The 15,873-nt window shown below is 47.7% G+C and overlaps 8 long non-coding RNA genes across 8 annotated transcripts; all 8 read right to left on the bottom strand.

Annotated features, from left to right (window-relative positions):
* Positions 1-894: 894 nt before the first annotated feature.
* Positions 895-1,363, bottom strand: LOC133177854 (uncharacterized). Its single transcript, XR_009719852.1, has 3 exons — positions 1,312-1,363; positions 1,102-1,200; positions 895-956 (listed from the first exon to the last, which is right to left on the bottom strand). It is a non-coding gene; the product is annotated as an uncharacterized LOC133177854 (long non-coding RNA).
* Positions 1,364-2,381: 1,018 nt separating this feature from the next.
* LOC133177846 (uncharacterized) lies at positions 2,382-2,850 on the bottom strand. The gene is made up of 3 exons (XR_009719844.1): positions 2,799-2,850; positions 2,589-2,687; positions 2,382-2,443 (listed from the first exon to the last, which is right to left on the bottom strand). It is a non-coding gene; the product is annotated as an uncharacterized LOC133177846 (long non-coding RNA).
* A 1,018-nt stretch (positions 2,851-3,868) lies between these two features.
* Positions 3,869-4,337, bottom strand: LOC133177855 (uncharacterized). Its single transcript, XR_009719853.1, has 3 exons — positions 4,286-4,337; positions 4,076-4,174; positions 3,869-3,930 (listed from the first exon to the last, which is right to left on the bottom strand). It is a non-coding gene; the product is annotated as an uncharacterized LOC133177855 (long non-coding RNA).
* Positions 4,338-5,354: 1,017 nt separating this feature from the next.
* On the bottom strand, positions 5,355-5,823 carry LOC133177856 (uncharacterized). The gene is made up of 3 exons (XR_009719854.1): positions 5,772-5,823; positions 5,562-5,660; positions 5,355-5,416 (listed from the first exon to the last, which is right to left on the bottom strand). It is a non-coding gene; the product is annotated as an uncharacterized LOC133177856 (long non-coding RNA).
* Positions 5,824-6,841: 1,018 nt separating this feature from the next.
* On the bottom strand, positions 6,842-7,311 carry LOC133177858 (uncharacterized). Its single transcript, XR_009719855.1, has 3 exons — positions 7,260-7,311; positions 7,050-7,148; positions 6,842-6,903 (listed from the first exon to the last, which is right to left on the bottom strand). It is a non-coding gene; the product is annotated as an uncharacterized LOC133177858 (long non-coding RNA).
* Positions 7,312-9,826: 2,515 nt separating this feature from the next.
* On the bottom strand, positions 9,827-10,295 carry LOC133177859 (uncharacterized). The gene is made up of 3 exons (XR_009719856.1): positions 10,244-10,295; positions 10,034-10,132; positions 9,827-9,888 (listed from the first exon to the last, which is right to left on the bottom strand). It is a non-coding gene; the product is annotated as an uncharacterized LOC133177859 (long non-coding RNA).
* Positions 10,296-11,314: 1,019 nt separating this feature from the next.
* Positions 11,315-11,783, bottom strand: LOC133177860 (uncharacterized). Its single transcript, XR_009719857.1, has 3 exons — positions 11,732-11,783; positions 11,522-11,620; positions 11,315-11,376 (listed from the first exon to the last, which is right to left on the bottom strand). It is a non-coding gene; the product is annotated as an uncharacterized LOC133177860 (long non-coding RNA).
* A 2,515-nt stretch (positions 11,784-14,298) lies between these two features.
* LOC133177861 (uncharacterized) lies at positions 14,299-14,767 on the bottom strand. Its single transcript, XR_009719858.1, has 3 exons — positions 14,716-14,767; positions 14,506-14,604; positions 14,299-14,360 (listed from the first exon to the last, which is right to left on the bottom strand). It is a non-coding gene; the product is annotated as an uncharacterized LOC133177861 (long non-coding RNA).
* Between the last annotated feature and the right edge of the window lie 1,106 nt (positions 14,768-15,873).

Genomic DNA, 15,873 nt, shown 5'->3' with positions numbered 1-15,873 from the left:
GAGTGGGAGGCGTGCAAAATGCATCTTACCATCCTTGGGTTGGCAGTCTCCTCTTCACACCCCTGGGGATAGAGGGCTGCATCACACTGCATCTCTACAGTAGAAAGACAAGACATCAAGAGAGGTCACAATCTGCTTCAAGTGAGATGAGAGAAAAAAAATCAACACGGTTAATACAGGTTTAAGACATGAATCTTACCCTCTCTTCAATGGGCGGTGGCAGTCGATCCCTGCTCTCCAGAGTGCTGCTGTACGTCTCAGTGGGATCGACGCTCCTGAAAACACACAAAGTCAGGAGGTCAAAGGAGCACCCTAGCTGCTCTGATCAAGTTATAATGCAAAACAGGAATCCAGAAGTGCTACAAAAGCAGCCTGTTACTCACCGCTTTGGCCAATGTTGGCCGCTAGACAGGGCTGGGCAATGGGGTCGTCTCCGTCTGTGGGCTGGGCGGCTGGCTGCTTCGGCGGCGTCCCTCGTCCGGGTCCCTGAAAATATACAACTGAGAAGAGATTAGTAAAAATTCAAAACAGTGAAACAAAGCACAGAAATTCACAACAAAATAAGTTGAAAAACAAGTTAGCAGATGAAGACAGTTAGATCAGGAAAGGGCATAAAGGGGGATTGAGGGGAAGGGGGGGGATGGTTAGTTATGTTAGATTAGGGGAAGTGTTTAGGAGACAGAGAAGAGAAGAAGAGACAGAAGGAAATAAATTCAAAAAGCTTCTCTATTAGGCTTCCTGGTTGCGGAATTGGATCCTGGACTTCTGCTGGGCTCTGCTGTTTGCTGTGCATCCTGTCAATTGGAAGTCAAGAGGTCAAAGGCTGATACGATCAACATCAATTGGCAAGGAAAAGATCATGAAAAGCTGCAACAAGTAGAGTGTGAATCTTACCTCCTCTTCTCTACTTGACTGCAGTTGGGATCCGTCCGGGTCAGCAGACACCTCCTCTTCGGCTAATAAAGCAAAACCAAGACATCAAAACAACTTCGTCGAGTTACAAGAATTCACCCAGTGCAAACAGCAGAGTTAAGACATCCTTAACACAAACACACAGTAATGAAAGTGCACACAGTGCAAGATGAGTACATTGCGTCTTACCTGCACGTCAGGGATTGACCCCACTCCATCACACAACTGCTGCCTGCAGGTGACGGTCTGCTCTTCTTCCACGGAACCAGACCAGTCCAACCCCCGTACCTGTTAACAAAGATGTCTACAGGTCAAAGCCCGAGTAACACACCCGCAACAAGGAACGAGTAACAAAAGTCCACAGAGTGCAAGGAGTATACAGACTGCAAGTCTCATTACCTCCAATGCTTGGGTTGGCCGCAGTGTATCCCTGAACCCTTTGCACCTCTTCCGGCAGGCCGCAGTCCGCACTCTGGATCCAGAACAGCCAAACCAGGACCTGTTAACAGCAAATGTGCAGTAGTCAAACAAGTGTGCTTAGACCAATGAAAACAGTAGAAATGAAGAAACTCCACAGAGTGGGAGGCGTGCAAAATGCATCTTACCATCCTTGGGTTGGCAGTCTCCTCTTCACACCCCTGGGGATAGAGGGCTGCATCACACTGCATCTCTACAGTAGAAAGACAAGACATCAAGAGAGGTCACAATCTGCTTCAAGTGAGATGAGAGAAAAAAAATCAACACGGTTAATACAGGTTTAAGACATGAATCTTACCCTCTCTTCAATGGGCGGTGGCAGTCGATCCCTGCTCTCCAGAGTGCTGCTGTACGTCTCAGTGGGATCGACGCTCCTGAAAACACACAAAGTCAGGAGGTCAAAGGAGCACCCTAGCTGCTCTGATCAAGTTATAATGCAAAACAGGAATCCAGAAGTGCTACAAAAGCAGCCTGTTACTCACCGCTTTGGCCAATGTTGGCCGCTAGACAGGGCTGGGCAATGGGGTCGTCTCCGTCTGTGGGCTGGGCGGCTGGCTGCTTCGGCGGCGTCCCTCGTCCGGGTCCCTGAAAATATACAACTGAGAAGAGATTAGTAAAAATTCAAAACAGTGAAACAAAGCACAGAAATTCACAACAAAATAAGTTGAAAAACAAGTTAGCAGATGAAGACAGTTAGATCAGGAAAGGGCATAAAGGGGGATTGAGGGGAAGGGGGGGATGGTTAGTTATGTTAGATTAGGGGAAGTGTTTAGGAGACAGAGAAGAGAAGAAGAGACAGAAGGAAATAAATTCAAAAAGCTTCTCTATTAGGCTTCCTGGTTGCGGAATTGGATCCTGGACTTCTGCTGGGCTCTGCTGTTTGCTGTGCATCCTGTCAATTGGAAGTCAAGAGGTCAAAGGCTGATACGATCAACATCAATTGGCAAGGAAAAGATCATGAAAAGCTGCAACAAGTAGAGTGTGAATCTTACCTCCTCTTCTCTACTTGACTGCAGTTGGGATCCGTCCGGGTCAGCAGACACCTCCTCTTCGGCTAATAAAGCAAAACCAAGACATCAAAACAACTTCGTCGAGTTACAAGAATTCACCCAGTGCAAACAGCAGAGTTAAGACATCCTTAACACAAACACACAGTAATGAAAGTGCACACAGTGCAAGATGAGTACATTGCGTCTTACCTGCACGTCAGGGATTGACCCCACTCCATCACACAACTGCTGCCTGCAGGTGACGGTCTGCTCTTCTTCCACGGAACCAGACCAGTCCAACCCCCGTACCTCTTAACAAAGATGTCTACAGGTCAAAGCCCGAGTAACACACCCGCAACAAGGAACGAGTAACAAAAGTCCACAGAGTGCAAGGAGTATACAGACTGCAAGTCTCATTACCTCCAATGCTTGGGTTGGCCGCAGTGTATCCCTGAACCCTTTGCACCTCTTCCGGCAGGCCGCAGTCCGCACTCTGGATCCAGAACAGCCAAACCAGGACCTGTTAACAGCAAATGTGCAGTAGTCAAACAAGTGTGCTTAGACCAATGAAAACAGTAGAAATGAAGAAACTCCACAGAGTGGGAGGCGTGCAAAATGCATCTTACCATCCTTGGGTTGGCAGTCTCCTCTTCACACCCCTGGGGATAGAGGGCTGCATCACACTGCATCTCTACAGTAGAAAGACAAGACATCAAGAGAGGTCACAATCTGCTTCAAGTGAGATGAGAGAAAAAAAATCAACACGGTTAATACAGGTTTAAGACATGAATCTTACCCTCTCTTCAATGGGCGGTGGCAGTCGATCCCTGCTCTCCAGAGTGCTGCTGTACGTCTCAGTGGGATCGACGCTCCTGAAAACACACAAAGTCAGGAGGTCAAAGGAGCACCCTAGCTGCTCTGATCAAGTTATAATGCAAAACAGGAATCCAGAAGTGCTACAAAAGCAGCCTGTTACTCACCGCTTTGGCCAATGTTGGCCGCTAGACAGGGCTGGGCAATGGGGTCGTCTCCGTCTGTGGGCTGGGCGGCTGGCTGCTTCGGCGGCGTCCCTCGTCCGGGTCCCTGAAAATATACAACTGAGAAGAGATTAGTAAAAATTCAAAACAGTGAAACAAAGCACAGAAATTCACAACAAAATAAGTTGAAAAACAAGTTAGCAGATGAAGACAGTTAGATCAGGAAAGGGCATAAAGGGGGATTGAGGGGAAGGGGGGGATGGTTAGTTATGTTAGATTAGGGGAAGTGTTTAGGAGACAGAGAAGAGAAGAAGAGACAGAAGGAAATAAATTCAAAAAGCTTCTCTATTAGGCTTCCTGGTTGCGGAATTGGATCCTGGACTTCTGCTGGGCTCTGCTGTTTGCTGTGCATCCTGTCAATTGGAAGTCAAGAGGTCAAAGGCTGATACGATCAACATCAATTGGCAAGGAAAAGATCATGAAAAGCTGCAACAAGTAGAGTGTGAATCTTACCTCCTCTTCTCTACTTGACTGCAGTTGGGATCCGTCCGGGTCAGCAGACACCTCCTCTTCGGCTAATAAAGCAAAACCAAGACATCAAAACAACTTCGTCGAGTTACAAGAATTCACCCAGTGCAAACAGCAGAGTTAAGACATCCTTAACACAAACACACAGTAATGAAAGTGCACACAGTGCAAGATGAGTACATTGTGTCTTACCTGCACGTCAGGGATTGACCCCACTCCATCACACAACTGCTGCCTGCAGGTGACGGTCTGCTCTTCTTCCACGGAACCAGACCAGTCCAACCCCCGTACCTGTTAACAAAGATGTCTACAGGTCAAAGCCCGAGTAACACACCCGCAACAAGGAACGAGTAACAAAAGTCCACAGAGTGCAAGGAGTATACAGACTGCAAGTCTCATTACCTCCAATGCTTGGGTTGGCCGCAGTGTATCCCTGAACCCTTTGCACCTCTTCCGGCAGGCCGCAGTCCGCACTCTGGATCCAGAACAGCCAAACCAGGACCTGTTAACAGCAAATGTGCAGTAGTCAAACAAGTGTGCTTAGACCAATGAAAACAGTAGAAATGAAGAAACTCCACAGAGTGGGAGGCGTGCAAAATGCATCTTACCATCCTTGGGTTGGCAGTCTCCTCTTCACACCCCTGGGGATAGAGGGCTGCATCACACTGCATCTCTACAGTAGAAAGACAAGACATCAAGAGAGGTCACAATCTGCTTCAAGTGAGATGAGAGAAAAAAAATCAACACGGTTAATACAGGTTTAAGACATGAATCTTACCCTCTCTTCAATGGGCGGTGGCAGTCGATCCCTGCTCTCCAGAGTGCTGCTGTACGTCTCAGTGGGATCGACGCTCCTGAAAACACACAAAGTCAGGAGGTCAAAGGAGCACCCTAGCTGCTCTGATCAAGTTATAATGCAAAACAGGAATCCAGAAGTGCTACAAAAGCAGCCTGTTACTCACCGCTTTGGCCAATGTTGGCCGCTAGACAGGGCTGGGCAATGGGGTCGTCTCCGTCTGTGGGCTGGGCGGCTGGCTGCTTCGGCGGCGTCCCTCGTCCGGGTCCCTGAAAATATACAACTGAGAAGAGATTAGTAAAAATTCAAAACAGTGAAACAAAGCACAGAAATTCACAACAAAATAAGTTGAAAAACAAGTTAGCAGATGAAGACAGTTAGATCAGGAAAGGGCATAAAGGGGGATTGAGGGGAAGGGGGGATGGTTAGTTATGTTAGATTAGGGGAAGTGTTTAGGAGACAGAGAAGAGAAGAAGAGACAGAAGGAAATAAATTCAAAAAGCTTCTCTATTAGGCTTCCTGGTTGCGGAATTGGATCCTGGACTTCTGCTGGGCTCTGCTGTTTGCTGTGCATCCTGTCAATTGGAAGTCAAGAGGTCAAAGGCTGATACGATCAACATCAATTGGCAAGGAAAAGATCATGAAAAGCTGCAACAAGTAGAGTGTGAATCTTACCTCCTCTTCTCTACTTGACTGCAGTTGGGATCCGTCCGGGTCAGCAGACACCTCCTCTTCGGCTAATAAAGCAAAACCAAGACATCAAAACAACTTCGTCGAGTTACAAGAATTCACCCAGTGCAAACAGCAGAGTTAAGACATCCTTAACACAAACACACAGTAATGAAAGTGCACACAGTGCAAGATGAGTACATTGCGTCTTACCTGCACGTCAGGGATTGACCCCACTCCATCACACAACTGCTGCCTGCAGGTGACGGTCTGCTCTTCTTCCACGGAACCAGACCAGTCCAACCCCCGTACCTGTTAACAAAGATGTCTACAGGTCAAAGCCCGAGTAACACACCCGCAACAAGGAACGAGTAACAAAAGTCCACAGAGTGCAAGGAGTATACAGACTGCAAGTCTCATTACCTCCAATGCTTGGGTTGGCCGCAGTGTATCCCTGAACCCTTTGCACCTCTTCCGGCAGGCCGCAGTCCGCACTCTGGATCCAGAACAGCCAAACCAGGACCTGTTAACAGCAAATGTGCAGTAGTCAAACAAGTGTGCTTAGACCAATGAAAACAGTAGAAATGAAGAAACTCCACAGAGTGGGAGGCGTGCAAAATGCATCTTACCATCCTTGGGTTGGCAGTCTCCTCTTCACACCCCTGGGGATAGAGGGCTGCATCACACTGCATCTCTACAGTAGAAAGACAAGACATCAAGAGAGGTCACAATCTGCTTCAAGTGAGATGAGAGAAAAAAAATCAACACGGTTAATACAGGTTTAAGACATGAATCTTACCCTCTCTTCAATGGGCGGTGGCAGTCGATCCCTGCTCTCCAGAGTGCTGCTGTACGTCTCAGTGGGATCGACGCTCCTGAAAACACACAAAGTCAGGAGGTCAAAGGAGCACCCTAGCTGCTCTGATCAAGTTATAATGCAAAACAGGAATCCAGAAGTGCTACAAAAGCAGCCTGTTACTCACCGCTTTGGCCAATGTTGGCCGCTAGACAGGGCTGGGCAATGGGGTCGTCTCCGTCTGTGGGCTGGGCGGCTGGCTGCTTCGGCGGCGTCCCTCGTCCGGGTCCCTGAAAATATACAACTGAGAAGAGATTAGTAAAAATTCAAAACAGTGAAACAAAGCACAGAAATTCACAACAAAATAAGTTGAAAAACAAGTTAGCAGATGAAGACAGTTAGATCAGGAAAGGGCATAAAGGGGGATTGAGGGGAAGGGGGGGATGGTTAGTTATGTTAGATTAGGGGAAGTGTTTAGGAGACAGAGAAGAGAAGAAGAGACAGAAGGAAATAAATTCAAAAAGCTTCTCTATTAGGCTTCCTGGTTGCGGAATTGGATCCTGGACTTCTGCTGGGCTCTGCTGTTTGCTGTGCATCCTGTCAATTGGAAGTCAAGAGGTCAAAGGCTGATACGATCAACATCAATTGGCAAGGAAAAGATCATGAAAAGCTGCAACAAGTAGAGTGTGAATCTTACCTCCTCTTCTCTACTTGACTGCAGTTGGGATCCGTCCGGGTCAGCAGACACCTCCTCTTCGGCTAATAAAGCAAAACCAAGACATCAAAACAACTTCGTCGAGTTACAAGAATTCACCCAGTGCAAACAGCAGAGTTAAGACATCCCTTAACACAAACACACAGTAATGAAAGTGCACACAGTGCAAGATGAGTACATTGCGTCTTACCTGCACGTCAGGGATTGACCCCACTCCATCACACAACTGCTGCCTGCAGGTGACGGTCTGCTCTTCTTCCACGGAACCAGACCAGTCCAACCCCCGTACCTGTTAACAAAGATGTCTACAGGTCAAAGCCCGAGTAACACACCCGCAACAAGGAACGAGTAACAAAAGTCCACAGAGTGCAAGGAGTATACAGACTGCAAGTCTCATTACCTCCAATGCTTGGGTTGGCCGCAGTGTATCCCTGAACCCTTTGCACCTCTTCCGGCAGGCCGCAGTCCGCACTCTGGATCCAGAACAGCCAAACCAGGACCTGTTAACAGCAAATGTGCAGTAGTCAAACAAGTGTGCTTAGACCAATGAAAACAGTAGAAATGAAGAAACTCCATAGAGTGGGAGGCGTGCAAAATGCATCTTACCATCCTTGGGTTGGCAGTCTCCTCTTCACACCCCTGGGGATAGAGGGCTGCATCACACTGCATCTCTACAGTAGAAAGACAAGACATCAAGAGAGGTCACAATCTGCTTCAAGTGAGATGAGAGAAAAAAAATCAACACGGTTAATACAGGTTTAAGACATGAATCTTACCCTCTCTTCAATGGGCGGTGGCAGTCGATCCCTGCTCTCCAGAGTGCTGCTGTACGTCTCAGTGGGATCGACGCTCCTGAAAACACACAAAGTCAGGAGGTCAAAGGAGCACCCTAGCTGCTCTGATCAAGTTATAATGCAAAACAGGAATCCAGAAGTGCTACAAAAGCAGCCTGTTACTCACCGCTTTGGCCAATGTTGGCCGCTAGACAGGGCTGGGCAATGGGGTCGTCTCCGTCTGTGGGCTGGGCGGCTGGCTGCTTCGGCGGCGTCCCTCGTCCGGGTCCCTGAAAATATACAACTGAGAAGAGATTAGTAAAAATTCAAAACAGTGAAACAAAGCACAGAAATTCACAACAAAATAAGTTGAAAAACAAGTTAGCAGATGAAGACAGTTAGATCAGGAAAGGGCATAAAGGGGGATTGAGGGGAAGGGGGGGATGGTTAGTTATGTTAGATTAGGGGAAGTGTTTAGGAGACAGAGAAGAGAAGAAGAGACAGAAGGAAATAAATTCAAAAAGCTTCTCTATTAGGCTTCCTGGTTGCGGAATTGGATCCTGGACTTCTGCTGGGCTCTGCTGGGCTCTGCTGTTTGCTGTGCATCCTGTCAATTGGAAGTCAAGAGGTCAAAGGCTGATACGATCAACATCAATTGGCAAGGAAAAGATCATGAAAAGCTGCAACAAGTAGAGTGTGAATCTTACCTCCTCTTCTCTACTTGACTGCAGTTGGGATCCGTCCGGGTCAGCAGACACCTCCTCTTCGGCTAATAAAGCAAAACCAAGACATCAAAACAACTTCGTCGAGTTACAAGAATTCACCCAGTGCAAACAGCAGAGTTAAGACATCCTTAACACAAACACACAGTAATGAAAGTGCACACAGTGCAAGATGAGTACATTGCGTCTTACCTGCACGTCAGGGATTGACCCCACTCCATCACACAACTGCTGCCTGCAGGTGACGGTCTGCTCTTCTTCCACGGAACCAGACCAGTCCAACCCCCGTACCTGTTAACAAAGATGTCTACAGGTCAAAGCCCGAGTAACACACCCGCAACAAGGAACGAGTAACAAAAGTCCACAGAGTGCAAGGAGTATACAGACTGCAAGTCTCATTACCTCCAATGCTTGGGTTGGCCGCAGTGTATCCCTGAACCCTTTGCACCTCTTCCGGCAGGCCGCAGTCCGCACTCTGGATCCAGAACAGCCAAACCAGGACCTGTTAACAGCAAATGTGCAGTAGTCAAACAAGTGTGCTTAGACCAATGAAAACAGTAGAAATGAAGAAACTCCACAGAGTGGGAGGCGTGCAAAATGCATCTTACCATCCTTGGGTTGGCAGTCTCCTCTTCACACCCCTGGGGATAGAGGGCTGCATCACACTGCATCTCTACAGTAGAAAGACAAGACATCAAGAGAGGTCACAATCTGCTTCAAGTGAGATGAGAGAAAAAAAATCAACACGGTTAATACAGGTTTAAGACATGAATCTTACCCTCTCTTCAATGGGCGGTGGCAGTCGATCCCTGCTCTCCAGAGTGCTGCTGTACGTCTCAGTGGGATCGACGCTCCTGAAAACACACAAAGTCAGGAGGTCAAAGGAGCACCCTAGCTGCTCTGATCAAGTTATAATGCAAAACAGGAATCCAGAAGTGCTACAAAAGCAGCCTGTTACTCACCGCTTTGGCCAATGTTGGCCGCTAGACAGGGCTGGGCAATGGGGTCGTCTCCGTCTGTGGGCTGGGCGGCTGGCTGCTTCGGCGGCGTCCCTCGTCCGGGTCCCTGAAAATATACAACTGAGAAGAGATTAGTAAAAATTCAAAACAGTGAAACAAAGCACAGAAATTCACAACAAAATAAGTTGAAAAACAAGTTAGCAGATGAAGACAGTTAGATCAGGAAAGGGCATAAAGGGGGATTGAGGGGAAGGGGGGGATGGTTAGTTATGTTAGATTAGGGGAAGTGTTTAGGAGACAGAGAAGAGAAGAAGAGACAGAAGGAAATAAATTCAAAAAGCTTCTCTATTAGGCTTCCTGGTTGCGGAATTGGATCCTGGACTTCTGCTGGGCTCTGCTGTTTGCTGTGCATCCTGTCAATTGGAAGTCAAGAGGTCAAAGGCTGATACGATCAACATCAATTGGCAAGGAAAAGATCATGAAAAGCTGCAACAAGTAGAGTGTGAATCTTACCTCCTCTTCTCTACTTGACTGCAGTTGGGATCCGTCCGGGTCAGCAGACACCTCCTCTTCGGCTAATAAAGCAAAACCAAGACATCAAAACAACTTCGTCGAGTTACAAGAATTCACCCAGTGCAAACAGCAGAGTTAAGACATCCTTAACACAAACACACAGTAATGAAAGTGCACACAGTGCAAGATGAGTACATTGCGTCTTACCTGCACGTCAGGGATTGACCCCACTCCATCACACAACTGCTGCCTGCAGGTGACGGTCTGCTCTTCTTCCACGGAACCAGACCAGTCCAACCCCCGTACCTGTTAACAAAGATGTCTACAGGTCAAAGCCCGAGTAACACACCCGCAACAAGGAACGAGTAACAAAAGTCCACAGAGTGCAAGGAGTATACAGACTGCAAGTCTCATTACCTCCAATGCTTGGGTTGGCCGCAGTGTATCCCTGAACCCTTTGCACCTCTTCCGGCAGGCCGCAGTCCGCACTCTGGATCCAGAACAGCCAAACCAGGACCTGTTAACAGCAAATGTGCAGTAGTCAAACAAGTGTGCTTAGACCAATGAAAACAGTAGAAATGAAGAAACTCCACAGAGTGGGAGGCGTGCAAAATGCATCTTACCATCCTTGGGTTGGCAGTCTCCTCTTCACACCCCTGGGGATAGAGGGCTGCATCACACTGCATCTCTACAGTAGAAAGACAAGACATCAAGAGAGGTCACAATCTGCTTCAAGTGAGATGAGAGAAAAAAAATCAACACGGTTAATACAGGTTTAAGACATGAATCTTACCCTCTCTTCAATGGGCGGTGGCAGTCGATCCCTGCTCTCCAGAGTGCTGCTGTACGTCTCAGTGGGATCGACGCTCCTGAAAACACACAAAGTCAGGAGGTCAAAGGAGCACCCTAGCTGCTCTGATCAAGTTATAATGCAAAACAGGAATCCAGAAGTGCTACAAAAGCAGCCTGTTACTCACCGCTTTGGCCAATGTTGGCCGCTAGACAGGGCTGGGCAATGGGGTCGTCTCCGTCTGTGGGCTGGGCGGCTGGCTGCTTCAGCGGCGTCCCTCGTCCGGGTCCCTGAAAATATACAACTGAGAAGAGATTAGTAAAAATTCAAAACAGTGAAACAAAGCACAGAAATTCACAACAAAATAAGTTGAAAAACAAGTTAGCAGATGAAGACAGTTAGATCAGGAAAGGGCATAAAGGGGGATTGAGGGGAAGGGGGGGGATGGTTAGTTATGTTAGATTAGGGGAAGTGTTTAGGAGACAGAGAAGAGAAGAAGAGACAGAAGGAAATAAATTCAAAAAGCTTCTCTATTAGGCTTCCTGGTTGCGGAATTGGATCCTGGACTTCTGCTGGGCTCTGCTGTTTGCTGTGCATCCTGTCAATTGGAAGTCAAGAGGTCAAAGGCTGATACGATCAACATCAATTGGCAAGGAAAAGATCATGAAAAGCTGCAACAAGTAGAGTGTGAATCTTACCTCCTCTTCTCTACTTGACTGCAGTTGGGATCCGTCCGGGTCAGCAGACACCTCCTCTTCGGCTAATAAAGCAAAACCAAGACATCAAAACAACTTCGTCGAGTTACAAGAATTCACCCAGTGCAAACAGCAGAGTTAAGACATCCTTAACACAAACACACAGTAATGAAAGTGCACACAGTGCAAGATGAGTACATTGCGTCTTACCTGCACGTCAGGGATTGACCCCACTCCATCACACAACTGCTGCCTGCAGGTGACGGTCTGCTCTTCTTCCACGGAACCAGACCAGTCCAACCCCCGTACCTGTTAACAAAGATGTCTACAGGTCAAAGCCCGAGTAACACACCCGCAACAAGGAACGAGTAACAAAAGTCCACAGAGTGCAAGGAGTATACAGACTGCAAGTCTCATTACCTCCAATGCTTGGGTTGGCCGCAGTGTATCCCTGAACCCTTTGCACCTCTTCCGGCAGGCCGCAGTCCGCACTCTGGATCCAGAACAGCCAAACCAGGACCTGTTAACAGCAAATGTGCAGTAGTCAAACAAGTGTGCTTAGACCAATGAAAACAGTAGAAATGAAGAAACTCCACAGAGTGGGAGGCGTGCAAAATGCATCTTACCATCCTTGGGTTGGCAGTCTCCTCTTCACACCCCTGGGGATAGAGGGCTGCATCACACTGCATCTCTACAGTAGAAAGACAAGACATCAAGAGAGGTCACAATCTGCTTCAAGTGAGATGAGAGAAAAAAAATCAACACGGTTAATACAGGTTTAAGACATGAATCTTACCCTCTCTTCAATGGGCGGTGGCAGTCGATCCCTGCTCTCCAGAGTGCTGCTGTACGTCTCAGTGGGATCGACGCTCCTGAAAACACACAAAGTCAGGAGGTCAAAGGAGCACCCTAGCTGCTCTGATCAAGTTATAATGCAAAACAGGAATCCAGAAGTGCTACAAAAGCAGCCTGTTACTCACCGCTTTGGCCAATGTTGGCCGCTAGACAGGGCTGGGCAATGGGGTCGTCTCCGTCTGTGGGCTGGGCGGCTGGCTGCTTCGGCGGCGTCCCTCGTCCGGGTCCCTGAAAATATACAACTGAGAAGAGATTAGTAAAAATTCAAAACAGTGAAACAAAGCACAGAAATTCACAACAAAATAAGTTGAAAAACAAGTTAGCAGATGAAGACAGTTAGATCAGGAAAGGGCATAAAGGGGGATTGAGGGGAAGGGGGGGATGGTTAGTTATGTTAGATTAGGGGAAGTGTTTAGGAGACAGAGAAGAGAAGAAGAGACAGAAGGAAATAAATTCAAAAAGCTTCTCTATTAGGCTTCCTGGTTGCGGAATTGGATCCTGGACTTCTGCTGGGCTCTGCTGGGCTCTGCTGTTTGCTGTGCATCCTGTCAATTGGAAGTCAAGAGGTCAAAGGCTGATACGATCAACATCAATTGGCAAGGAAAAGATCATGAAAAGCTGCAACAAGTAGAGTGTGAATCTTACCTCCTCTTCTCTACTTGACTGCAGTTGGGATCCGTCCGGGTCAGCAGACACCTCCTCTTCGGCTAATAAAGCAAAACCAAGACATCAAAACAACTTCGTCGAGTTACAAGAATTCACCCAGTGCAAACAGCAGAGTTAAGACATCCTTAACACAAACACACAGTAATGAAAGTGCACACAGTGCAAGATGAGTACATTGCGTCTTACCTGCACGTCAGGGATTGACCCCACTCCATCACACAACTGCTGCCTGCAGGTGACGGTCTGCTCTTCTTCCACGGAACCAGACCAGTCCAACCCCCGTACCTGTTAACAAAGATGTCTACAGGTCAAAGCCCGAGTAACACACCCGCAACAAGGAACGAGTAACAAAAGTCCACAGAGTGCAAGGAGTATACAGACTGCAAGTCTCATTACCTCCAATGCTTGGGTTGGCCGCAGTGTATCCCTGAACCCTTTGCACCTCTTCCGGCAGGCCGCAGTCCGCACTCTGGATCCAGAACAGCCAAACCAGGACCTGTTAACAGCAAATGTGCAGTAGTCAAACAAGTGTGCTTAGACCAATGAAAACAGTAGAAATGAAGAAACTCCACAGAGTGGGAGGCGTGCAAAATGCATCTTACCATCCTTGGGTTGGCAGTCTCCTCTTCACACCCCTGGGGATAGAGGGCTGCATCACACTGCATCTCTACAGTAGAAAGACAAGACATCAAGAGAGGTCACAATCTGCTTCAAGTGAGATGAGAGAAAAAAAATCAACACGGTTAATACAGGTTTAAGACATGAATCTTACCCTCTCTTCAATGGGCGGTGGCAGTCGATCCCTGCTCTCCAGAGTGCTGCTGTACGTCTCAGTGGGATCGACGCTCCTGAAAACACACAAAGTCAGGAGGTCAAAGGAGCACCCTAGCTGCTCTGATCAAGTTATAATGCAAAACAGGAATCCAGAAGTGCTACAAAAGCAGCCTGTTACTCACCGCTTTGGCCAATGTTGGCCGCTAGACAGGGCTGGGCAATGGGGTCGTCTCCGTCTGTGGGCTGGGCGGCTGGCTGCTTCGGCGGCGTCCCTCGTCCGGGTCCCTGAAAATATACAACTGAGAAGAGATTAGTAAAAATTCAAAACAGTGAAACAAAGCACAGAAATTCACAACAAAATAAGTTGAAAAACAAGTTAGCAGATGAAGACAGTTAGATCAGGAAAGGGCATAAAGGGGGATTGAGGGGAAGGGGGGGATGGTTAGTTATGTTAGATTAGGGGAAGTGTTTAGGAGACAGAGAAGAGAAGAAGAGACAGAAGGAAATAAATTCAAAAAGCTTCTCTATTAGGCTTCCTGGTTGCGGAATTGGATCCTGGACTTCTGCTGGGCTCTGCTGTTTGCTGTGCATCCTGTCAATTGGAAGTCAAGAGGTCAAAGGCTGATACGATCAACATCAATTGGCAAGGAAAAGATCATGAAAAGCTGCAACAAGTAGAGTGTGAATCTTACCTCCTCTTCTCTACTTGACTGCAGTTGGGATCCGTCCGGGTCAGCAGACACCTCCTCTTCGGCTAATAAAGCAAAACCAAGACATCAAAACAACTTCGTCGAGTTACAAGAATTCACCCAGTGCAAACAGCAGAGTTAAGACATCCTTAACACAAACACACAGTAATGAAAGTGCACACAGTGCAAGATGAGTACATTGCGTCTTACCTGCACGTCAGGGATTGACCCCACTCCATCACACAACTGCTGCCTGCAGGTGACGGTCTGCTCTTCTTCCACGGAACCAGACCAGTCCAACCCCCGTACCTGTTAACAAAGATGTCTACAGGTCAAAGCCCGAGTAACACACCCGCAACAAGGAACGAGTAACAAAAGTCCACAGAGTGCAAGGAGTATACAGACTGCAAGTCTCATTACCTCCAATGCTTGGGTTGGCCGCAGTGTATCCCTGAACCCTTTGCACCTCTTCCGGCAGGCCGCAGTCCGCACTCTGGATCCAGAACAGCCAAACCAGGACCTGTTAACAGCAAATGTGCAGTAGTCAAACAAGTGTGCTTAGACCAATGAAAACAGTAGAAATGAAGAAACTCCACAGAGTGGGAGGCGTGCAAAATGCATCTTACCATCCTTGGGTTGGCAGTCTCCTCTTCACACCCCTGGGGATAGAGGGCTGCATCACACTGCATCTCTACAGTAGAAAGACAAGACATCAAGAGAGGTCACAATCTGCTTCAAGTGAGATGAGAGAAAAAAAATCAACACGGTTAATACAGGTTTAAGACATGAATCTTACCCTCTCTTCAATGGGCGGTGGCAGTCGATCCCTGCTCTCCAGAGTGCTGCTGTACGTCTCAGTGGGATCGACGCTCCTGAAAACACACAAAGTCAGGAGGTCAAAGGAGCACCCTAGCTGCTCTGATCAAGTTATAATGCAAAACAGGAATCCAGAAGTGCTACAAAAGCAGCCTGTTACTCACCGCTTTGGCCAATGTTGGCCGCTAGACAGGGCTGGGCAATGGGGTCGTCTCCGTCTGTGGGCTGGGCGGCTGGCTGCTTCGGCGGCGTCCCTCGTCCGGGTCCCTGAAAATATACAACTGAGAAGAGATTAGTAAAAATTCAAAACAGTGAAACAAAGCACAGAAATTCACAACAAAATAAGTTGAAAAACAAGTTAGCAGATGAAGACAGTTAGATCAGGAAAGGGCATAAAGGGGGATTGAGGGGAAGGGGGGGATGGTTAGTTATGTTAGATTAGGGGAAGTGTTTAGGAGACAGAGAAGAGAAGAAGAGACAGAAGGAAATAAATTCAAAAAGCTTCTCTATTAGGCTTCCTGGTTGCGGAATTGGATCCTGGACTTCTGCTGGGCTCTGCTGTTTGCTGTGCATCCTGTCAATTGGAAGTCAAGAGGTCAAAGGCTGATACGATCAACATCAATTGGCAAGGAAAAGATCATGAAAAGCTGCAACAAGTAGAGTGTGAATCTTACCTCCTCTTCTCTACTTGACTGCAGTTGGGATCCGTCCGGGTCAGCAGACACCTCCTCTTCGGCTAATAAAGCAAAACCAAGACATCAA

This window comes from Saccostrea echinata, unplaced genomic scaffold (genome assembly GCF_033153115.1).
Source record: "Saccostrea echinata isolate AGI-Se365-2 ecotype Australia unplaced genomic scaffold, CSIRO_AGI_Sech_v1 ptg000265l, whole genome shotgun sequence".
Taxonomy (NCBI): Eukaryota; Metazoa; Mollusca; class Bivalvia; order Ostreida; family Ostreidae; genus Saccostrea; species Saccostrea echinata.
Note: the sequence above shows the minus strand (reverse complement) of the source record. Positions and strands in the feature narration are given on the sequence as shown.